At 46.0% G+C, this 25565-nt stretch overlaps 1 protein-coding gene and 2 pseudogenes across 1 annotated transcript in view; 2 read left to right on the forward strand and 1 right to left on the reverse strand.

Moving 5' to 3' along the window:
• The window catches only part of ARHGEF3 (Rho guanine nucleotide exchange factor 3), a 238653-nt gene that overhangs the window by 193489 nt on the left and 19599 nt on the right, over positions 1 to 25565 (reverse strand). The gene's annotated exons all lie outside the window — the stretch shown is intronic.
• On the forward strand, positions 9738 to 11572 carry LOC107530625 (lysine--tRNA ligase-like; annotated as a pseudogene).
• LOC148091462 (cytochrome c oxidase subunit 6A1, mitochondrial pseudogene) lies at positions 19168 to 19620 on the forward strand (annotated as a pseudogene).

Below are 25565 nucleotides of genomic sequence, written 5' to 3' on the forward strand. Positions count from 1 at the left end.
CCATAATATTTTAACCTCTAAGTTAAATTTTGGGTGCATGTCAAAAACAGGCAGACTACTGACATATTTTATATGACCCACGAGGTGACTCTTGGCTTAGCTTTTCTGTTTGTGTGTTTTTTAGCATGTGTGGTAGCTTCTAACACTTAAAAAGCTAGGAGAATTCATTTAGAAATCAGGTATCTGGCTCCAGTTCAATGTCACGGAGGGCCCTCATTCCCGCATATGACAATGGCCAGCTGGGGTTGAGTGACAGCCTCCCCTTTCAGGTGGGGTGTGGGCTCCTGGCATCTCTGCCTCTCCCTCTTGTGGCCCTTGCACTGCCTTGGCCACTGGTTTCAGGTGCTCCCTGGTCCCTGTCACACGCAGAGCTGGTGACTGCTGGCCTGATGTATATGCCTTCAGACTTTGCTGTGCTTATAAAGCTTCCTAGGAAACCCCTCTGACAATGTTGTTCTGCCTCCGACAGGGGCCTGGGATGCTCCAAATAACCACCTGCCATCCAGCATCAGAGACCACTGCACTTGTAGCCCCTTCTGCAGGCTCCACAAGGCCAGGCCAGGTTCAATGTCTCCTCCTCAGACTTGCTATCCCAGTTCAACAACTGATCTCCACACACTTTAACACAGCCTCTTGGTTAACCCCACATGGGAAGGTCCCACAGTCCTGAGCACTGGCTGGGCTGCCTTTTCCATAGGGAAACTCCAAATCCAGTGTTTAAATCCAGCCCCCAACAGGGACAGACTTCATCAATGCAGGACAGCCACAGAGCCGGGCCACCAGCAGCCTGCAGACCCAGAGAACTGCGATCAGCTATCTTGCTGTGTGTTTGTTGTTGCTCTGGTCCCACTAGTTAATAACTCCCTGGCTGCTTCACTGATTATTGTTTTCCTAGAGCCTGACCCTGTTCCACACAGGGATGGACGGTCGGTGAGTGGACTGACCCACGATCGGGGGGTGGCTGCGTGTCAGGGCGGGAGGGAGGGGTGAGTGCCTCAACTGTAATTTCTAATTTGCCAACGTCATGAGAAAATGATTATGTTAAATTGTTAAATTTTAAAGTATGGTACAAAGTTTCATAATGAGTAAGCTAACATGTTAAAAAGATAAGAAAAACCCTACATGACTGATAGTGGCAGAACTTTTTTTTTTTATCCCTTTGTACATTTTCCATGTTCTGTTTTATAAAGATCATTTTTAACTGCCAATGTTGAACTATAACCAAGTGAATATTTGCCCCCTGGACTATATAGATATCGCAGCACCAAGGGCCCACTGAGGAAGGAAACTATTTTGACTTAGCTTGGCACTCAGTGCATTTGAGAGGAGGGGGAAAGAAAACACGGGAGGCGAGGCTGGCCTTGCACAGTGGAAAGTGATCCTTCAAAACTCCTCGGTGGCCCCGTGATGACTGATACCCCCACCCCCACCTGCTATCAGCTAAAGCAACATTAGCTCGCTTTCCAGACCCTGGAAATCCAAAATGTTATGGGAAATTATATTTCTTTTGGAGCGAAGAATGGTAATTTTTTCAGCACTGGCCTGTGAATGCTTCCAAAGAAAAACAAAGAAACATACGGAGATCTTCTAATACAAATACACGAATTTAAATTAAAACAGACATGTGCCTGGAAAAGCACACTGCTCAGGTGCTGGTGCTATCCTGGCCCCTGGAACAGCGGGAATGCAGGCGCATCGCAAGGCGTGGCCTGCTGAGGACGTGAGGTGCTCGCCACTCCTGGGAGCCCTGGACGGGTCTCTGCCACTTGGGCTGGTCTCTAGGCATGTCCCCCAGACATACAGGTGGGCACTGAGAGCTTGGGGCGAGCTCCTCTGTAAAGACAGATGAGGAAGCGGGGTTTCTGAGAGGGGGTGTGCACTGCTGAGGATGCAGAGCTGACAGTTGCCTGCAGCCCTCATTTCAGAAGCATTTTCTGAGTGCTCCTAGATACCAGGCGCTGGTGAGAGACTGAACCATGCAAACCTGAAACTTGCAAACAAATGGGGGTGGGGGAGACCCTTAACAAATAACCAACCAAGTAAATGACCAAGATAAGCACAGATGGTGATGTGGGCCAGCAAGTGGGACAGAAAAGCAAGGAGCAGCAAGTTGCTTCTGGTTTCCCGAGCAGTGCTCAGGAGCTCATCAACCATTGGGCAGTTACAAGTGCCCCCTGGCTCTTTGACACAACTTATTAACAGATTGTATTTAGGTGCAGGAGTCTATGAGGAGTGCATGAATCACCAGCAGAGTGGATTAAATATAAACACACACACACAAACTGGGTGTCCCCAACACCCTAAGCCCCAGCAGCAAGACCGGAAGTGCAGGGTGTGGAGCAGGCTGGGTCTTTAGAGATGGATGGATTTGGGATCGGGCCTGCTTCAGCCTGCACAGGCTCCCCAGTGCCCTCAGAATGAATTCTCATTCGCTTACGGACACCTGCTGCCACTAACCTCCCCCACCCCCTTCCTCAAGGCGCTCCTCCCTGACCCTCCCTCCCACGCCACTCTTGGAATTACATATTCCATGGCTGCTTCCCAGAATTCTAGACGGTGGGGGCAGAAACCAGTCCAATCTCCTGAGGGCTTGGTCCTCAGCTCTCAGAGCAGCACCCAGGGCCTGGAGGGGCTGAGATAAAGGCACAGAAGACGAGATAAAGACATCCTCTCTCCACCATTTCCCAAAGGCCTGTGCCTCAGTTTCCACATCTGTAAAACTGGGGCGAGGACCCACCAACTGGAGGGTGGTGACAGCACATTCTGTCTTCCCACCCAGGAGCCTGTATTTTATTTTAAATTTTATTTATTTTATTAACTCATTTTTTAAAACACATTTTTACATACAGTCAAATTCGCTTTCTGGTGTGCAGATGTGAGTTTTGACAAACACTTGGAGGCGTATGATCCCTCAATGAAGACACAATTCATCACCCCCTGAAGTCCCTCCTACACCGCTTTGTAGTCAAACCCTCCTCCCCACCCTGGTTCCTGGCAACCACTGATCTGTTTTCCTGTAATTTTGCCTTTTCCAAAAAGTCATGGACGTGGGGTCACGGATAGGTAGTCTTCCGTGCCCAGTTTCCCTCACTCGCTCGTGGTGCCGTGTGCACTGGGGGTTCGTTCCTTCTCACCTTCTCCCTGAAGGAAGTCTCATCACTGGGGGACAGGGTCACAGAAATAACAGTGGACCTGCTGCCCTCTACACCCCCAATAATTTAGCCAACAGCTTTCTAGAACCCATTCCAGCCTGGGAAGGAAAGGTGAACTAGGACTCAAAGGCCCCTCTTCCCGGCTGTATCTGTAACCCAAACCCCGAGATCTGTGCAAGCCCCTAACGCAGTCTCTCTCTGAGACTGCTCTTCTGTAAAATGGCCAATAACACCCAAATTTCCTCAAAGACGATGCCGGCTCCAGGCGGTCGACTCAGAGGGTAGAGTGCCACTGGGGAATCAGGATGCAGGACTAGCTTTGGAGGGTCTGGAGCTTGGTTTAACACATACGAAGTCTGGGGGTCCTTGCCAGGTACAGACAGAAAGATCCAGCCTTACTCTCAGGACATAGCTGACAACCTGTCTCAGGACAGCAGTGGGGGTGGGAGGGGGCAGTCAGCTGGCCAAGCTCTGAGAAGGGGTGAGCGGGAGAGGAAGAAATGGAAGCAGGAGAGAGGGCGAACTCTCTTGAGAATATTGGGAGGAAAATATAGGATGGTGATGGCCGTTACTATATTAATAATAATGAATACTCATAATGGTCCACGGATATTGGCCAGGTGTGTGCCATCATCTCAGATAACCCACACAACAACTTGATGGGCAGATTCTGTTAACACCCCATCTCACGATGAGGAACCCGGGCCACAAGGCGAGTGCACAGTATTCTAGCAGGTGGGGGAGCTGAGCTTTGGCTCCAGGCCTCCTCCTCATGGCCTCCCCACAGCACAGGAGTTGAGCATAGCTGCTGGCAATGCGAAGGCTTAGCAGGAGCCAGGGAAGGACGTGTGTAGCCAGGAGGGAGGCAGGAGAGAAAGAGCCACTGGAAAGAGAGCTGGAAGATGAAGGGAGGCAGAGGCAGGCGCCAGGGGGTGGATACTGCTCCTGGACGTGCCCTTGAGCCCCCTACACTGGAGGTTTGCTACATCCTTGTTAGTAACAGAATCCATATGTCAAATCCGATCCTACTCAAAACCCAAGGCGTCAACTTGGTAGAAGCAGAGTTGCTCTAACTGAAAAGGAGGGAGACAAGCTGAACCCACCCACCTCCCCTCACTCCCACCCCTACGCCTCCATCCTGGTGGCCACTGAGGAAGGGACCTTCCTAGGAACAAGGGATTCCTTAGGGCCTCCTCTCTCAGATATATGCTTCCTGAGAGCTCTCTTTCTCTCTCAGCTTTCAAGTATTTAAATAATAGCACATCAAAATTAAAATTAACCAGAGAGGTATGGTGTCTTGTGTCTGCACCACACTATCCAGCCCATAACTGGAACTCAACAAATGAGCGATGGAGAGGTTTGGGCAATACCTACGTGGGGTCAAATCTGGATCTTCCATCACTGGCTAAGTGATCCTCAGCAAGTGTCTGACCCTCAAAAAGCCTCAGAAGACCCAGCAGTTCCCCCACCTCTTGGGATTTTAAGGTTAAATAAGCTGACATTCATTCATAAGAGCACTTAGCACAGTGCCCAGCTAATGACAAGAGCACAATAAATGTTACTTATCAGTATTATTAATAGCATCATTAGGATTAAAAATATGTTGGGGGGGACAAAGAATCCACTGGAAGGAATTAAAATGCCCCATGGGAAGTACAGTGTCCTGCATGTCCCAGTGCTGTTCCCCTCTAGGACTGGCCAGTGAATGCTCTGAAACCATCTCCCACTTCTGTACCAATGGGAGGCATGGCCTGGACCATGAAGATGTGAAGGTCAGGCTCATCTGGAGCCAAGTATTTATTAACTGGTGTTTATGCAACATTCTGTGCCCACTTGGCCCCCCTTCGGTTTGAGCCTGTGCTCTAAGAACCTTGGAGAATGCACCTCCCTCTTATGACTTTTCTAGGGCTTTGGATGCTTGAAAACAGTAGGTGCCGATGTTCAAATAACAGCACAGACATTGCAACTCTAAAAGGGGAAAGCCCCACCCTTGAGAACTCAAAATTAAATTTGAAATAGCTGGAAATGAAATCTTTTCCAGGGCTGAGGGCGAGACAACAGGGTTCCTGCCTCCACTCCAGAACAAGTCCATGGAGAAAAACAGCACTGAATGTGAGCGGAGAGCGCCCTCTGCTGGCCAGTATTAGAAACAGGCAGCTGAAAAGATCCACCTCTCCCGGAAGGTTCCAGTTCTGCCACCTGGAGACGGCAGTCTTAAATACCTTCTATAGTTTTTGTTTTGTTTTGTTATTAATCTGAATAGTAAACAAAAAGAAGATCTGAGAGAAAGTACAAGGTCACAGAGCATTTCATTTCACTCCTCACTTGTTTTTCTTGGTGCACTTGAATGTCACCTTAAAATGTCACCCTATAATGCCACCTAAAAGGTGAATGCTACAGCTCTGCATCAGAGAACCCATGCAACTTGGAGAACTTGACCAAGTGTCTGCAGGTGGCCCACAGAAGCATCCCATTTCTATTCTAAGAGGCTGTCCTTCTGATCAGACTCCAAACTTCACTGACAGACACCCCATATCAGAGCTACCTGCTTCCTCCCAGAAAACCCCAGCAGGTCTGAATGCAGAGACGGCAAGATTTCAGTGGCCCAGACTCTATGAAGTTAGGATGATAATTTGTAAAAGATTGGCAAATCATTTCTGACAGGTTGAAAATAATTCCAAAGGTTGGTGTTATTTTCCTCTAGGGCTCTAAACAGTTTATATTTAAGTCTGTAATTCTATCCTATTCTTTTTCCATATTTTTCCATGACTATATATACACATATGTATACACATATACATATATACATATATATGCATATACGCACCTATGAGAGTATACATATATACACACACTCACATGCATACACACACATACACACACCTTCCTGGATGCTTCTTAGAACCAGCTTTCTTTTCCTCAGTCATCCAGTTCTCTCATTAATGAGTTGAACAGATATTTTACCAAGGTTAAGTATATATTTATACAAGAGTTAAGGAAGGCTTTTAGAAAAAGGTAGACCTTAGCATGAGCTCTGTGAGATCTAAAGAATGGTGGGGGGAGGGGGGTAAGCATTCCCAGTAGAGGTGACAACATGTGCAAAGGCCCTGTGGCAGGGAGTATGGCACACTGGAGAAACAGAAAGAAGGTCCTGTGACCTCCAACATCTGTGATTGGGACCTTTCAAGCAACACCTACCATATCAACATCATGACATAACTGTCAAATAGAGTCCCTCCTATGCGTCCTTAAGGACACAGAACTGGCCTCACAGGGTGGGAAGAGAACTGTGTTCCCAGAATCATATTGCTATAACTCCATGTTACCCTTCTCTAGTAACTGGGGAGAAGCCGGGTAAGAGAGAGCTGGCAAAGCCCCAGTTCTCAAGAGGGAGAGGACTCCTCTGTATTGGATACCAGCCTCGGCACATATCACAGAGAAGAATCATGATCCTTGGGCATCAACAGCTCGGTGCCAGGCCCTCAGCTGACCTCAGTGCCTTCTATGGTTTGGTCCAGCTCCACAGTCTGCTCATTCCCCAAGTCAACATGGCATAAATACCTGTTCAGGAAGGCTTGCTAGACCCTACGATAGGATAATTTCTACACATTTCCACCAAAAGCATTGCTGTACACTCAAGTCTTACATCAGCCTCCTGAGAATGGGGATTTTCCACTCTCCCAGAATGTAAACAACTCAGCCCTGGGGGCAGAAAACTCTGGCCAGAGGCTGGTAATTAACTGTGTGACTGGACAAGTTGATTAACCTGCCTGAGCCTCAGTGTCCTACTCTGGAAGGGGAAATACCCATCTCATTAAAAGGCTCAGTGGTCATGGATAAAAGCACATTACAGATTATAAAATACAATATACACGTGTTATTTTCATAGCTGTTACAATTACTGGATGCTATTTTTATTTTTATTTTATTTTTTTAATATATCTTCATTGATTTCAGAGAGAGGAAAGGAGAGGGAGAGAGAGAGAGAAACATCAATGATGAGAGAGTCATTGATCGAGCCCTCAACCCGGGCATGTGCCCTGACCGGGAACCGAACCCCAATTGCCTGGATCCCAGGTTGATGCTCAACCGCTGAGCCACACTCGGCCGGGCTGGATGCTATTTTTAAAATATCACAGGGCTTTAAATAAACAATACAACTTTATATAAAACTTGGGCAAAATTTCCATATAAAAATGCAAAGACAAAAACAAGCAGACAAAACACGGCGAGACAGCGAGGTAGGAGTCCACACGCTGCGGTAACAGGAGGCCGGCAGGCGCTCGCCTGCCTCGGCTCAGGCACTGACGTAGCCACTTACAGAGAACTGAGGTCAGCTCGCTCGGGCTTTATAAAAGAGCCCACTTTGTGGAGAATATGAGTAGTTCTCTAAAATTGTTTGTCAGAAAGGGAAAGGAGCTTCCACAGCCCCAGTCACTTCCCAGGAGGGTTTGTTTTCTTTTTCATTATTATGAGCGATTTTTGTCTCAAGATACTAGTCATGGATGTGTAATCTTTTAATATTTTTCTTGTTAGACCTAGAAATCTACACAGTACCTCCTTCCCACATTCTCTGGAATCCAGGATAATAGAAGGAAATAAGATATTTAGGAGGAACGATGGCTGGTGCACACAGCATCAGTTCTTACCCTTGGGTTTGCAATACCTCAAGATAGTCACCATATCAAAGAGTAATGTGAAATACTAAAAACGAAAAAATAAAATCCAAACATGTCGATTCATTTTTATTTACTTTATATGCCTTTATGCCTCTTTAGGAACTGACTCAATGGCCATGATAATATCAGACAATGAGGATATTTGTAGCACCTGGCATATAGAAAACATGCAATCATTATTTTTTAAAAATATATCTTTATTAATTTCACAGAGAGGGAGAGAGAGAGCTGAAACATCAATGATGAGAGAGTCATTGATCGGCTGCCTCCCGCATGCCCCCGACTGGGGATCAAGCCCGCAATCCGGGCTTGTGCCCTGACCGGGAATCGAACCTCGATTGCCTAGATCCTAGGTCGATGCTCAACCACTGAGCCACGCCCGGCCGGGCAATCATTTTTTAAATCAATGAATTCCAAAGTGGTTGGAACTGAAAAAAAGGTGTTCAAGAGTCTGCAACTAGGGGCCCTGGCCAGTGTGGCTCAGTTAGTTGGGCTTCGTCCTGCCCGACAAAAGACTGTGGGTTCGATTCCTGGTCAGGGCACGTGCCAGGGTTGGGGGCTCGATCCCCTGTAGAGGCATGCAGATGCAGGAGGCAGCCGACGGATGCTGGGTTGTCACATTGATGTTTCTCTCTCCCTCTCCCTTCCTCTCTCTCTCTAAAAATCAAGAAACTATTCTTTGGGGGGAAAAAAAAAAGATTCTGCCACTTGGGAGCAAAAGAGAGTAAATTTTCTTACCATATAATTTATCATATCCAGAATCTTTTCCAGCCACAATGGCATAAAACTAGAAATCACCTACAGGAAGAAAACTGGAAAAAACAAATATGTGGAGACTAAACAACATGCTACTAAACAACCAATGAATCAAGGAGGAAGTCTAACAATAAATCAAAAACTATGAAAATATAACTTTTCAAAATTTATGGGATGCAGCAAAAGCAGTTCTAAGAGGGAAGTTCACAAGCTTACTTCAAGAAACAAGCAAAATCCCAAATAAACACTCTAACTCTACACCTAACAGAACTAGAAAAAGAAGAAACAAACCCCAAAGTAAACAGAAGGAAGGAAATAGTTAAGATCAGAGAGGAAATAAACAAAATAGAAATTTAAAAAACAATGGAATGATTAATAAAACTAAGAGCTGGTTCTTTAAAAAGATAAATAAAATAAACAAACCTTTAGCCAAACTGATCAAGAAAAAAAGACAACCCAAATAAAATCATAAATGAAAGACAAGTTACAACCACCACGGCAGAAGGACAAAGGATCATTAAAGAGTACTGTGAGTAACCAATAAATGTGAAAAACTAAAAAAAATGCATAAATTTCTAGAAGTCTACCTTTCAAGACTGACCCAGGAAGAAATACAAAATCTGAACAGACCAATTACTAGCAATGAAATTGAAGTTATAATCAAAAAACTTCCAACAAATTAAAGTGCAGGACCAGATGGCATCACAGGCTAATTCTACCAAACGTTCGAAGAAGAATTAACGTCTATCCTTCTTAAGCTATTTCCAAAAATCAAAGAGGAAGGAATGCTTTCAAACTCATTTTATGAAGACAGCATCACCCTGATACATCACCCAGATAAAGACATTACAGAAAAAGAAAATTACAGGCCAATAGCCTTGATGAACACAGGTGCGAAAATTCATAACAAAATATTAGCAAACTGGATTCAACAATACATTCACAGGATTATTCGCCATGACCAAGTGGGACTCCCATCAGGGATGTAAGGATGGTTCACCATCCGTAAATCAATTAATGCGATACATCACATTAACACAATAAAAGATTTTTTTAAAAAAACCATCTCAATAGATGCAGGAAAAAGCATTTGAAAAGATTCAACATCCTTTTATGATAAAAAGGTCAGCCCTCCCCACCCTCCAGAAAAATGGCTGTGGTGCAGGACACTGAGGTGAATGTGGGCGGTGGCGAAAAGAAACTGAGCCAAAAAAAAGTGGCGGTGATCATTAGTTCCAAGGAGCTCTGCCATTTTGATGCAACGCAAGCTGCTCTAAGGCTTGTCAGGAGTCCCTGCACCAAACCTCCTGGGCACGGTGGGGGCCGCAACTGGGTCGACTTGCTCCTTTCTGAGCGTTTCGCAAGAACAAGCCACTTGCTCGTAAAAGAAGTGAGTTTAAAAGATGCCTGAAAGCTGAGAAGGCAGAGAAGGCCAAGCAGAAGGAGCTCAGTGAGAAATAACCAATCCAGGCCACTGCTGGGGCCACCAGACACACCACTGACAATGATGTGGTGCCAAGGCGGAGAGCCTGGGCCTAAACCAACCAGGATTTGCAGCCAAGCGGCCCACCAACTAAAGGTCCATGAGGAAGACTCGTCCCACACAAGTTCCATGTAGACGTCTCACTTACTCACTTCATCCAAGAATACAGTCACCTGAGCCTGGGGACCACCTGAGTGACATCACCTAAAGGGTGGCAGGTAGGATCATCCATGGCCCAAAGAGCTTCTTGGGGGAAGCTCATCTTCTATGACCTTCAAGGAAAGGGGGTCAAGTGGCAAGTCATGGCCAATATCAAGATTTATACATCAGAAGGAGAATTTATCCATATCAATAACAAACTGTCAGGGAGACATAACTGGAGCTCAGGGGAATCCTGGGAAAACCAAGAAGGGTGAGCTGAGCATCACTCCCTATGAGATCACACTGTCTCCTTGTTTGCATGTGTTACCTCATTTTCACTTTGGCCTCAAAGACAAGGAAACAGGGTGTCATCAGAGATACCTGGGCTTGATCCTGAGTGACTTTGTGAGGCAGAAATTTATCATCTGCTCTAAGATTATCACATAGTATATAAGGAATTTCTTGGATGAGTTGGGATTCGTAGAGATTGAAACTCCTCTGATGAACACTATTCCAGGGGGAGCTGTGGCCAAGCCTTTTATCACCGACCACAATGCGCTGGACCTGAATTTGTATTTGAGAATTGCTCCAGAACTCTACCGTAAAATGCTTGTGGTCGCAGCATTGACGGGGTTCACAAAACTGGACACCAGTTCCAGAATAAAGGAATTGATTAAATTCACAATCCTGAGTTCCCCACCTGTGAGTTCTACACGGCAAACATAGACTATCACAATCTCATGGAAATCACGGAGAAGATGGTTTTAGGACGTCGAAGTACGTTACAGGCAGTTCCAAGGTCACCTACCATCCAGGTGGCCCAGAGGACAAAGCCTATGAGATTGACTTCACCCCACCCTCCCCGAGAATCAGGAAAGCCCTGGGGGTGAAGCTGCCAGAAACTAACCTTGCAAAATCCTTGATGATATCTGTGCGACAAAGGCCGTCCATTGCCTTCCACCTCGGACCACAGCCAGACTCCTTGATAAGCTTGCTGAGGAGTTCCTGGAAGTGATATGCATCAATCCTACGTTCATCTGTGATCACCCACAGATAATAAGGGTCTGACTAAGCACACTGAGCTGCCTGCTGTGAGAAAGGAAATATGCAGTGCCTGCACCGGGCTGAATCGCACCGCGTGGCAGTGGAGCTTGTCAGAGAACAGGCCACGTCCATAGATGAACACTCCTGCGGCACCCTCGGAAAGGGGCTGCCCCCCACAGCTGCCTGGGGCACGTTTCTCGCAGACTCCAATGACATCAAGGAAGTGCGTCTGTTTTCCTGCCACGAAACCTGAAGACAAGGAGAATGTAGCAACTGCCGATACATTGGAAGGCACAACAACTGGCACTTCTGCCTAGAAAATAATCATTGCAAGTGGTATAGCTCAGGCAGCCTTGCGCTTGTGCAGGAGATCGAGGACAGCAAGGAGGCCCTCGTGTGCTGCTGTCCACCTGACCACCACAGTTCATCACCAGAAGAGAGAAGAGGAATTAAAATTCCTTTCTATTCCTTGTTACCAAATAAACCATTTGTCTCAAAACAAAACAAAACAAACACAACTCTCAGCAAAGGAGATATAGAAGGAACATATCTCAGCATAATAAACGACACATATGACAAACCCACAGCTAACACCACACTCAACAGTGAAAAGCTGAAAGCTTTTCCTCTAAGAGCAGGGACAGGGCAAGGATGCCCACTCTCACCACTTCTGTTCAGCACAGTGCTGGGAGTCCTAGCCAGAGCACTCAGGCAAGACATACAAATAAAAGGCATCCAAGTGGGAAAGGAAGCAGTGAAATTCTCATTATCTGCAGATGACATGATACTATATATAGAAAACCCTAAAGACTCCACCAAAAAACTATTGGAACTAATAAATGACTCCAGTAAAGTTGCAACACACAGAATCAATAGATAGGAACCTGCTGCAGTTCTATATGCCAATAATGAATGATCAAAAGAAGAAATTAAGAAAAAAATCCCCTTCACAAATGCATCAAGAAGTGTAAAACACCCAGGAATATATTTAAGGGGTAAAAAGTATCTGTACTCTGAAAACTATTAAGACATAGAAGAAACTGAGTGAGATGCAAATCGACAGAAGGATGTACCTTGCTCATGGATTAAAAGATCAATATTGTTAGAATGTCCCTACCGCCTCAAGTAATATACAGACCCAGTGCAGTCCCTATTAAAACACCAATGCTTTAGTTCTCAGAATTTGAACTGCTAATTATAAAATTTGTACGGAACCACAAATGACCCAGAATCACCAAAGAAATCTTGAGAAAAAACAAAGTGAGAGGTATCACACTCCCTGATAGCAAACTATACTACAAAGCTACAATAATCGTGATAGCTATTTATTGTACTAACATAATAACAGATATGTAGATCAATGCAATGGAATGGAGCCCAGAAATAAACCCTCGCTTCTACTGTCAATTAATCTATGAAAAAGGAGGCAAGGATATATAACGAAGTAAAGACAGTCTCTCCAATAAGCGGAGTTGGCAAAACTGAACAGATACATGCAAACAATGAAATTGGCCCCTTTTATTACGCCATATACAAATATAAACTCAAAATGGATTAAAGACTTAAATGTTAGACCTGAAACCATAAAAATCCCAGAAAAAAACATAGGCAGTAAACTCTTTGACATCGGATACAGTATCTCCTCGAACAAGGCAGACAAAAGGAAAAAATAAACAAAGGGGACTACATAAAACTAAAAAGGTTTTGCATAGCAGAGGAAACCATCCCCAAAATGAAAAGACAACCTACTGAATTGGAGAAGAAATTCATCCATGATACATCCAATAAAGAGTTAATATCAAAAATATATAAAGAACTCATATCAGTTAACACACACAAAACAATCCGATTAAAAAAATGGGCAGAGGACCTGAATAGATACTTCTCCAAAGAGAACATACAGATGGCCAACAGACATATGAAAAGATGCTCAACATCACTAATCATGAGAGAGATGCAAATCAAAACCATAATGAGATACCACCTCACACCTGTCACAAAAGTTATCATCAATAAATCAAGAAACAAGTGCCGGCGAGGGCGTAGAGAAAAGGGAGCCGTCCTGTACCGTTGGTGGGAAGGCAGACTGGTGCAGCCACTGTGGAAAACAGTATGAAAGTTGCTCAAAAATTAAAAACAGGATTACCTTATGACCCAGCAATTCCACCTCTGGGTATTTATCCAAAGAAATCCAAAACACTAATTTGAAAAGATATATGCACCCCTATGTTCACTACAACATTACTAGTAATAGCTAAAATACGGAAGCAACCTAGATGTCCATCACTAAATGAATGGATTAAAGAAGATGTGGTTGGTATGTGTGTGTATATATATCTCCCCCCAAAATGTATACACACACTTTGAATAATTATAAAGGCAGTGTTTATTAAAATACATTTCATTTTCAAAATTGAGCTATCAGCTGTTAAAATGTGTGTACATTTGGGGGGACACCTTACACACACACACACACACACACACACACACACACACACACACACACAGAGGAATATTATTCAGCAATAAAAAAGAATGAAATCTTGCTCTTTGTGACAACATGGATGGACCTTGAGGGCACTATGCTAAATGAAGTAAGTCAGACAGAGAAAGACAAATACCGTATGATTTCACTCACACGTGAAATGTAAAAAAAGCAAAATAAATAAATAAACAAAACAGAAACAGACCCATAGATATAGAAAACAAGCTGATGGATGCCAAAGAGGAGGGGGTGGACAATGGAAATAAAAAGATAAAATTGGAAAACACGAAACGGAGGGAGGGAGGGAGGGAGGGGGGAGGGAGGGAGGGAGTGAGGGGGGAGGGAGGGAGGCAGAAAAGCTTGGTGGTGGGTTCATGAAAATTTTGGTATTGCCTGCACACTTTCCTATATGCTTGAAATATTTTATTAAAAACAGAAGTAAGATGGGAACTTTTAGGACAATTAATAAAGTATGTAAAAAATAAAATGATGAACCCACTGTTTATACAAATTGCACATTTTTAACGAAAAATAACTATTGGTTTTAAAACCAATAAAATAAAACAAACCAAAAAAAAGATGTTTTCAAGAATCTGCCACTAGAGAGCAAAAGAGAGTAAATTTTCTTAGCTTACAGTTTATTTTAACCTGGTCTCAATTTGAGACTCTTCTGGAGAGAAACCTGAAAAAGATAAGTTGAAGATAAAATTGGACAACGGAAGGTTTTCTGGTAAAAGTCTAATGAAAGTTTCAGGGCTGATCTGAGTTCTGAGGACTCTTTTAGCCCAAGCACTGCGGACCACTGTTTAAAATGGAAATAGGCTACCAGAACGGGATAACATATTAATACCCACCAACCATTAACTCCCACACGTGACAGAAGTGCTTCGTCAGCTGAGCCAGCAAAGGGCAAGGCCCCAGGAGAGGGGGCGCGGGCTGGGCGAGTTTCTCCGAGAGGAGAGGGGCACAGGCCTGGGTATCCTCGGGGAGCAGGCCCACAAGACCTCCCTTAGTGCCCATTGTCCCATATCCCCATTTGGTGGGTCTGGAAACGGGGGCGCCCCGACTGAGGAAGAGACTCTCAGTGAGTGGAATCACCATCCCCCCACACCCACTCTGGACCCCGGGAGACTGCAGACCCCCCTCCCTCATTTCTGCAGCCACTTTGCTTCAGACACTTCCTCCCCCACCCAGGCCCCTGCCTTAGCTCCCCCTGTGCACTGAAAGCAGCAAAGCTGTTAAATCTCAAGCAGTCATCCCTCCTCACCACTGCATCCCACTTCAAATCTTTGAAAGGTTCCGCAAATCTTACAGAATAAAATCCAAGTTAAGTAGACCCTCTAACCACCAGCCCCCTCCCCATCCCACCTACCCCTGAACCTATTTCCTTGGATCCCCTCCCCAGGATCCCCATACCCAGTCTCCAGCTCCGCAGAAGCCAAGCCCACCCCCCACCCCCCCCCGCCAGCCCCGCATCCAGGCCTGTGATCCTTGGTTCTTTCTGAGCAGCTGAGCCTCTCAAGACCCAGACCCCATGCTATCCCTTCTGAGAAGCCTTCCTGACCCCCATGACCTTCCTCAGGAAGACCACCCCCCTTTAGCCCTCAACTCTCCGTTCAGACTTCTAGACTGTGCACCCACCTGCCCTGACGGAGTTCCTTCAGGGCAGGGTCCACGTTTGGCCATGTCTGCTGTCCGGGGCCTGGAAGAGAACCGGCCTTAGGGAGGGGCTGGAGGCACTGGCTTCTTGGAAGGGCCTGCCAGCAAGAGGAAGAGCCGCTCATATTGGGCAGGAAGAGATGCCAAAAGCAAACTGCCCCCTGACAGCTTAGCCACGGGCTTGTCTGAGCAAGAAGGACCAGGCAAGAGTGGGGTCTGGCAGCCTCTCCATAAACAGGGCTGACTCTACACAGAGCCTACCCTGGGCAGGTTGTCATAGGAACTCAGAAGCTGTCTGCGAGGGCTCTTTCCACATCCACATATGCCTTTGCCCGGCTTACCTGAGAGGGTCAGCCTGGGAGCAAAGCAAGAGGCCCCAGCAGAAGATGGGGGACAAGGGGTCAACGATCCCAATGTCCCCGATGCACCCCTACCCCACTGCCCTGTCTTGTCATTCCCCGTCTCATTAGGGTTTTATAGTTTCACTCCTCCAGGGGCTCCATTCCAACTTAGAATTCCTGGAGGATGCTTGTAACTTGTAAAACTTCCACATTTCAAAAAGTCATGCTCCCTATGAACTCGAATACAGTTGTAAGCAACGTTGCGTGCAGGCTCCTCTGGCCTCTGTTTCCTCATTTCCAAAAGGAGGCAGGCAAGACGCAATTACCTTTGATGTCCTGAGTGTGGTGCACAGGGCGGTTTTAAGGCTCTTGGCTTATTTATGCAAACGCCGGATCAGTAATATCACACACTGCTCGCTTTCCAGTGCCAACTCCTTCCAGGCAGCCAAGGCTTCCTGCACACAGACAACTGAAAACAACCACCCCTTTATTCCACCCAGAGAACCACACAAAAGAAACTCGGACACACACACACACACACACACACACACACACACACGCGCACCCGAACCAGAGAAATTAAACAGAAGGAGGCCCTCCGCTCAATCTTTTGGCAAGGCTATTACTTGGTAACAGATACTGTTCAATATTTACAAATATTAACGCTCATTAAATGTGACAAGGAAGGTGGCTTGGTTCCTTCTTTCCCAGTCGGACCACTTTTTTTCCTTCCCGTCCCTGTAGCCAAGAACAACACTGGCTTGATCCCTGCTGGGGGCTCCCTGGAGCAAAGACTGGTCCAGGACTCTGAGGGTGCTGTGAGCTCATCCATGGCCTCAGCAGTCCACGGGGGGGGGGGGGGGGGGGGAGCGGAGACACAGCCAAGCCCAAAGGTCAAACCCTGTGCCCAAGGACCTCCAAGACCATTCCTCAAGCCATCTTCCCCGAACACCAGAAGGAAGCCAGCAGCCTTGGGTTTTCTTGGTTTGGCTTTTACCTCAAACTGTTTCAAGGAAAGACCGATTCAAATACAGCTTGTCTTTACCTTTTCCCCCCACTGTGGAATTGGTCATTTCAGGAACCAGAGGAAGTTATGTCCATGTTTACATCCACAGGCACTCAGAGAGTCCTACTATCCTTCGCAGACACCATGACACAGACCCATGCACACACCTAAGCATGCTGTTCTGCGGCCTCACGATGCTTAATGTACATCTGTATGGGGAGAACCTCATTGAGTTTTATTACCAGTAAGTCATCAGGACTGACTTCTCAATTATTCACAACTGTAACTTTGCATTAACTCAGCCAACAGATTAAGTACGAGGATTCTGGAAAGTTTTGGGTTTTTTTTTTAATCAAAAGTCTTTTAATCAGCCCAGCCAGCGTGGCTCAGTGATTGAGAATTGACCCATAGACCAAGAGATCGCAGTACAATTCCCAGTCAGGGCACATGCCGGGGTTTCAGGCTCGATCCCCAGTAGGGGATGTGCAGGAGGCAGCCGATCAATGGACTCTCATCACTGATGTTTCTATCTCTCTCTCTCCCTCTCCCTTCCTCTCTCTAAAATCAATAAAAACATTTTTTTTTAAAGTCTCTTAATCAATGACATTTAACTCATCACAAATCATTCTTACCTACTCATCAAATCAGTTACTTTGAGAAATACTGCTAAAGAACACACTATCTAATTCCAAAAATAACCTCCATGTGATGGGAAGAATACTATTTTCCGGTCATACTGCCCTTCCTCCGGTTAATTAAAAATAATGTCATTATTGACAAGAACATAACACCCACGTAAACAACAATAAAGAGATCACTACATGTGGTAAACAAGTCCTATTCTGCTCCATGAGTTTGAACCCCAGCTCTGTCATGTACTACCTGTGTGGTCCTGGGCAAATGACTTTACCCCTCTGAGCCTCTGCTTCCTTGGTCATAAAAGGAAGCAAATAAGCAGCATCTGTATCATAAATTAGCTGTGAGGAATCAATGAAAACAATCCCACCAATTGCTTAGCCTGATGCCTGCCCTATAGTAAGGGTTCAATAAACATTAGCTATTGTGACTATGAATGTAATGCGATTATTATTCATCCACACAGAGCATCCCACACATCTTCAGAAATGCCTTCTCAGGACATCACACACACTCTTGCAATCATTAGTCAGAGGCAGACTTAGAGTAAAGCCCAGGGTGAGGCCCTCTTCTTCTAAAAAAAGGACTCCCCAAATTATATATGCAGCAGGCCCCATAAAACCCGGATCCTTCCCTGATTATAGGCAATGACGGATGCTCACTGTCTGTCCATCCCTCCCTGATTACATTCCTCCCCACTTCCTTCCTCCCTTCTGAATGTGTTCATCCCTCCGGTTCATATTTTCACCTTACTATGTAACTATAAGCAATAGTGTTCCTGCATGTCAACTTTATATAAATGGACCATATATGTTATATATAACCTGCAATATTCTATTTACTGTTATAGTTTTGAGATTTATGCACATTGATACATGCAAGTCACATGCTCTATAGCACTTGATTGCATGGACATAATAGCAATTTGTTTGTGCTTTCTCCCAGGGTTGGATATTTAGGGTGTTTACAGTTTTTCACGGTTACCAACAATGCTGTGATAAACATGCAGCCACGCTTGTTCACATCTCCCTGGAGACCCAGCACCAGCCAGAGTTTCTCTAGGGAATCATGGCAGATGCTGATGCATCCTTTATCCTTAATAACAGAATCCAACTTTTTCCCAGGCTGCAATTAAACATTCACAGCTTCCAGACCTCCCTGAATCTACAGGAGGACACACACCTCAGTTCCTGTCAAAGACGCAGACAGAGATCTACTGTGGATTCCTGAAGTCCTTTGCTTCCCTGATATAGTGCTGGCTCTCCCTCCACCTGCCTCCCCTGCTGGAACATGGACATGAAGGCAGGAAATGAGCAGCCATGGTGCGAACATAAAGACAAAGCCTCACCAAGGGGGTGACAACGTGAAGAAAGCCTTGAATTGTAGCCAACTGGATTATTTAGGTGCTCAGTTAACCCCTTCCTACCCTTTAGCGCTATTGATGTATCATTCTATAAAGGAACAGAAAATATTTCATCACAAAAGATGAGTTACTTTTGTAGTCTTATATCCTAAAACCCAAAATGAGATTCTTAAATTAAATATATGTATTTACTATAATGACAATACTTTTCTAAACTGGAAAAGGGAGCATGCGTTCAAACACCTCTGAGTGCTTATTACGAATAAGAGAGTGACAGGCGTGTGGGACAGAGACAAGGGGATGGGAATGAGTGGGCTAAGTACTGGCTCCCAGAAGATGTCCATGTCCTAATCCCTACAGGATGTAAATCTGTTACCTTACATGGCAAAAGAAACTTTACAGATGTGATTAAGGATCTTGAGATGGGACCCTTCCGCTTCTGCTTCCCACGTGGTGGAGGTCCTGGTCAAAAACGGCTGGCAGCGGCTGGGTCCCAGGTTCCTGGGCTGCTAGGTCAGTTCTGGACACAGATGGCACAGCCCATGTCTAATGATGCCCACAGCGAGGAGGGCTCAGCTCGCATGTGGAAGGCCCTTACCTACTTCACTCACTCCCAGGGGTGGGAGTGAGCATGCTGATGGTCTTTCTGAAGTCGCACTAGTAGAGCACAAGAGACCCAAGTTCATAGCCTGCGCTATCTCTGCATCAGGTCCAAGCCCTTTCTTTCCCTGGTGAATGGTAACTATACTTTATTCCATAATCATGTGAATCCACTTCCAACCAGCTATGAAGATGAACAAAGAGAACCTGGAACACTACCCAGTAGGGACCACAGCACTCGTTTGGACCAGAAAAGCGTATGGACCTTAAGCTGACCTTTTTTCCTAGCATCAAATGACGACTAGAGTATACTAATCTTCCGTCTTTCTTTATGGCAGGAGTGGCTTAAATAAATAACTTAGATTGGTCATGGGAAAAAAAAAGGATCTTGAGATGGGGAGATGATCTTGAATTAGACTGGAGGGTCAGAGCAGTAGCAGGAGAAGTGATGGAGCAGAGGCTTGAGTGGGGCAAGAAAGGGGCTACAAGCCAAGGAACGTAGGCAACCTCTAGAAGCTGAAAAAGGCAAAGACACGGATTCTCCCCTAGAGCCTCCAGAAGGAGCCAGCCCTGCCAACACCTTGACTTTAACCCAGTGAGACTGATTTTAGACTTAGACTTAGGAAACTAATACAGTAGATAAGACTCCCTCCCTTCCTTCCTCTCTTTCTCTCTCTCTCCACACACACACACACACACCACAGTCCTTACCCTCAAGAAGCTCATTCATCCAGAGGAGACAGACAAACACTGGGTGGACCAAGGGCCACAGAACACCCACAACAAAGTGTTAGGGGCACCTGGGGAAAACTGGCCACATAAGTCGCCCCTGGCCATCCCAGCAAATGTCCTTGTCATCTATAATGGGTTACAAAACCCAGAGATGGTCTGGAGCCACTTACTAACGGATTTTTCAGTGGATTCACTTTCTAATGGACCCGCCCTGATAATGTTTCCACATTTCTAAGAGACAAAAACTTGGCAAGGGAAAAGGCAACACCCTTAGAACTTCCTTCCTGGAAGCCTCGGTGGCTTGTCTGGATTTACCAGCCCGGTCGTCCTCCCATCCCCTTCCACGGGGCCCCCTGTTCCTTCAGTCAGCCCCTACCTGGAATTTTCTTTTTCTCTGGTCAAGGTCAAGCACATAAACACATTATTCTAGTGTAAGAGAGGCAGCAACATCTTCAATCTACAGATCCCCTTTCAAGTAACTGCCTCCCACCTGCATCAATCTCCCACAACATCCTACCCAGCCAGTCTAAGCAAACTGAGATTTCACTATACACCTAGTGTAGTCCACGCAACCCCTGAAATAAATGGGGGTGCAAAGAGAGAATGGATCTCCTCTTTATAAGGGGTTTCCTTAAAATTCACAAAGGAGCCTGGCCTTCCTAAAATGGAGACTGTATGAGACCAGATTTTTTAAAAAGATTCAAAACTAATCATTTTAAATTATACAATTCAATGGCATTTATTACATTCACAATGGTGTACAACCATTACCATTATCTAGTTCCAGAACATTTTTGTCACCCCAAAAGGAAACCCTGTACCCATTAAGCACTCACTCCTCATTTGCCCCCCTCCCAGCTCTTATTGTAAGGCCAGCATTTTAAGCTACTCTGTTGGGCAAGGGACTGCTTCTCCTGGGCACCTCGTATGTGAAACACACATGGCTTCAGAATTTGGGAGATGGACTATACAGGAACATGCAGGAATAACTGAAATCACAGGAAGTATTTACTGAATACTTAATTTTGATTATGCTAACAATTCTGTCATCCTATCAAACCCATTTGACAGATGAAAAAAATTGAGGTATGACCACAGTCAGTAAGCAGTAGAACAGAATAAGGGCCCAGGGAGGCAAACACTAATGTTGACAGTGTAAGCATCTGCTGTAACCCACGTGTCACCTGAGTGCCATCCATTCCCCCGCTCTACACAGTCAAATGTGGCAAAAGTGAAAGGAGCATTACCAGTGAGAACCATACTTATTGCACAACAGAAAACCTCACCATGAATATCACAGGCACAGGGATGCCCCCTAATCAAGTGGAGCATTCCCACGCTGGACAGCCTGTCCCTCCTGTCCCATCAGCTGTCTACAGTCCTTCCTTGCCTTTGTCTAGCAGCCGAGGGTAAAGATTTGGAGCTGCAAACTGGGTCCTTGAAGGAGCAAGGACATCATCTCCATGAAGCTCCGATCCCTGACACGCCAGAGGTGAAGGATAATGTGTGTGGTGCGCCCAGCCTGGGGCCGGCTCGGTAACCGGACACTGGCACATAAACACAGGGCTGTCGCCACTGGGACAAAACTAATCTCTCAAGCCCTGGCCAGTTTTGCTCAGTGGTTAGAGCGTCGGCCCTCCGACTGAAGGGTCTGGGGTTCTATTCTGGCCTAGGGCACCTACCTCAGTTGCAGGCTCGATCCCTGGCCCCGGTCAGGGCTCGTGTGGGAGGCAACCAGTCAATGTGTCTCTCTCACATCAATGTTTCTCTCTTTCTCTCTCTTCCTTCCACTCTCTCTGAAAAGCAATGGAAAAAATATCCTTGAGTGAGGATTTAAAAAAAAACAAATCCCTCAAACTCACTTGCCAGACACTTCCTAGTGTAGAGTTTTTTGCATCCATCATTTTTTGCTCAGGATCAATTTCTCCTTAGGACGTGAGAAGCACACATCAGGAGAGACAAATGCACAACACAGCCTTCAAACCAATAGCTGACTTGCCTGTAACACTGCACACATAAAGGCCAATGACCCTGATAATTGGAAATAAAGTCACCCCGGCACCTGGTGCACAGTTGATGCTTAATAAATGTTGAATGATACTGAATAAATAGGAACCCCTTTTAATGGGATCTGCCACTTCCCTTGCTCCCTTGAGCCCCACAAAGCAAGTGTATATATAGAAACCACCCCAGCCCACGCATTCAAGTAACGTGAGAGCAAATCATTGAGGAGCCCGGCGATGTCCACACCTGCCGGGGGAGAGCCCAGCTGCTGGGGTCAAGGACCAGCGTGAAGTACACGTGGAACCTCCACACAGACAAGACAGAGTTCGCTTGTTTTTAAACAAACCACCGAAGTAGCTAACGGCTTCCCTCAAAGAAACCCCACACCTTTGCCAGGAGACAAGGAACTCATTAGGCGGAGCTGCATCCTTCTGGCTCCTTTGTCAGCAGGCCTCGGAAAACAGGAGCCCGCATGCTGACAGGCGGCATCCGGGGATGATCAGATTTCTATCAGTCACGACACATGGCATTTCTCTCTGGCTCCAATTCAGGATCCCACTCCACCCCCAGCAGGCAGCTCTCAGCTTTTAATACTTCCTGAACAATCAGGCCTTTAAGAAAACGGTCATGTATCAGTGGCACACACAACGTCGCCAGCACAATCTCAAGTTCGTTGTACTGACTGCCCCTGGCAGGCCCCCACCTGCTCTCAAGGAGGAGCCCACAAATCCAACTCCACCCTGCCAGCAAACCAACATCTACCCTCCACCATGAACACCACAGGAATCTTCTGCCTGATATTCAGAGTTATTCCCTGGCTGAGTTTGCCCTCAGCTTTAGGGCACCACCCTACTAGGTCTCGTTAAGCTCGAAACCACAACATCCTGGTGATTCCACTTATACAAAGATAGAAGTCAGGATAGTGGTTCCTCTGTGGAGAGAGAGACAGGAGTGCTTCTGGGGTACCAGGCACGCTGTAGCTCTTGATCTGGGCGCTGATTGCAAAGATGTATTTGGCCTGTGAAAACCCAGAAAGCTGTGTGGTTATTTGTACCCCTTTCTGCATGTATGTTATTTGTCTATAAAAAGTTAATAAATAAACGATTCACAGGAGTTCTCAGGTTGTTCTAGAACTTTCAGAGCTGAAGGGGGGGGTCAATGACACCATATTTCAGCCACCGACTTTCTTTCTCAAAAGCTTGAAAAACCAGTTGTTCCTGCTGTTGAGAGCCATAAATCGCACTGGTGTCAGAAACACTTCCAGCAGCCCTAAAGGAAAGGCAGTCACAAAAGAGTTGCCATTGCACATGCCTGCTGCTGAGGCTGAGCTAGAACTAATTTTATTTATTCCAAGATCAGGCTTGGAAAGTACCACTTGGTGTTCCAGATGGAAACAGGCAGCCAGCATGGTTTTCTGCAGAACCTCCTATACATTTTTATTGTTTCTTATTGGTTTTTGTGTTAATCTTTACTGAAGGCTATTTTTTCCATTGATTTTTTTAGAGAGAGTGGAAGGGAGGGATGGAGAGAGAGAAACATTGATGTGAGAAAGACACATCAATTGGTTGCCTCCCACATGGGCACCAATGGGGGCCGGGGATGAACCTGCAACCCAGGTACATGCCTTTGACTGGGAATCGAATCCATGACCCTTCAGTGTGCGGGCTGACATTCTAACTGCTGAACCACACCAGCCAGGGTGACCTCCTACATTTTTCAATCACCTGGTTGCTCAAACAGGGGGAGATGCTTTGACTGTAACACACAATGTTTTTGTTTGTTCATTTGTTTTATCTTTATTGTCAAAAGTATTACAGATGTCCTCTTGTTTTCTCCTTTGACCCTTTCTACCCCTCCCCACACACATTGTTTTTTTAAATAGAGGCCGTGCCTGAAGCACCTGCCCCACCCCTCCACATTTACCTCCAGGCTTAGCTTCTTCTTAGCAGGCCGCTGACGGGTGTGTTCCGGGAACTCTGGGCTCATGAGTCACCCTCCCAGGGCCCGAAGGCTGCTCCTGTATCCCGATCAACTTCCTGCAAGAGACTGACCTTGGTGTTTGGGGTTCAAGGTCCTACCACTGGCAAAAATAAAACTTCTCTCCTTTTTACAAGCTGACTAAGCAGCACATGGCATATGAGGCTCAAGCTCCTCCCCTCCCCTCCTGCATAACAGGAAACACTCATTTCTGAGCCCCTTGGTCTGACAGTCACTTGGCCACACCAACCATTGAGCAAAGGCGAATTTCTCATCACTTTACCCCAGCAGGGCTGCTCTCCTCTGGTCGGCTGGGGTTTGATGCCCAGTCCAGGGGCAGCCTGGTCTTTTCTGGCCTAAGGACAAGGTTGAATTAGCCTGAAAGTGCAGGAGTTATCCTAGCCTGCTTTGTGCAGGCTACAAATATTTTAACCTGCATAGATTCCTGGGCAGAAAGTCCATGAGCCACAATGAATGTACTTTCCTAGAACAGATTAAACTTCAGCAATATTAAATCCATGCACTTTTCAGTATGATGAATCTGAGGAGAAGGCTCTGCCAAGAAGAGCCTCTTCTGGGTACGTGTGAGCACCCCTGACTCAACTGAGAATGGAGACCATGCTCATGCTTCCCGGGGCTCCTTCCTCCTGCCATCATTCCGTTGGCTCCACAGCAGAGCTTGGATAACATGACACCAGCAATAAAACTGCTCAGTGGTCCTCTTGGAAGCTAAACAGAAACACACTGTCTGGATGGAGCTGGAGGAAAAAGGCCTTTGGTGGGGCCCCAGAGATCTGGATTCAAATTCACCTCTGAAATCATGGACAAGTCACTTCTCTCTGGGCTTCAGTTTTCTCATCTGTAAACCCCAAAGGCACAAGCACAGCACCTCTCAAGTCCCCTGCAAGCAGATGGCATTTCAACTTCAGCCCAGAGACACAGTTTTGTTTTGTTTTTAAATTTTCCCATCAGTTGCCAACATTTCAAAATCTGGAGAGTTCTCATGGGAATTTGGGGATTTTACATTAAAATTCTGCTTTCTGGATTATCTTGGCAGATGGGTAGATCTGGCCATAGCGGGCCTGCATTCCCAGTAGGAGGCTGGACCAAGGAAAGGGAAAGAACTGGGAGAGGGAATGAACCGCCCAGCGGCTGCTTTCATTCTCATCACTGGCTGGCCCTGTTGGTGTTGAACTCTGGAACTCCTGTTCATAAGTCTGGCTTATATTTTTCCCTTTCCCATATTGCTTAACTTTTTGCTTTTCACTTCAGCTGGAACACACATGAATTTTTCACAAAAATCAGAACAAAAAAAATCCATTAAGTTGGAATCCACAAAGCTAGGGACTTGTGCCCCAGCCTGACCACAATTCTAACACTGACTGTCCAGGGACCCAGAGCTGGTTAAAAAGTCCTCCCAGGACCCTTTGACCTCTGTTGGCTGTCTCACATCACCCCCACCCCGCATCCCGGCCCCTCAGCCTGAGACAGTGGGGTCAGAGGTGGG

Source organism: Miniopterus natalensis, chromosome 15 (genome assembly GCF_054644295.1).
Source record: "Miniopterus natalensis isolate mMinNat1 chromosome 15, mMinNat1.hap1, whole genome shotgun sequence".
NCBI lineage: Eukaryota > Metazoa > Chordata > Mammalia > Chiroptera > Miniopteridae > Miniopterus > Miniopterus natalensis.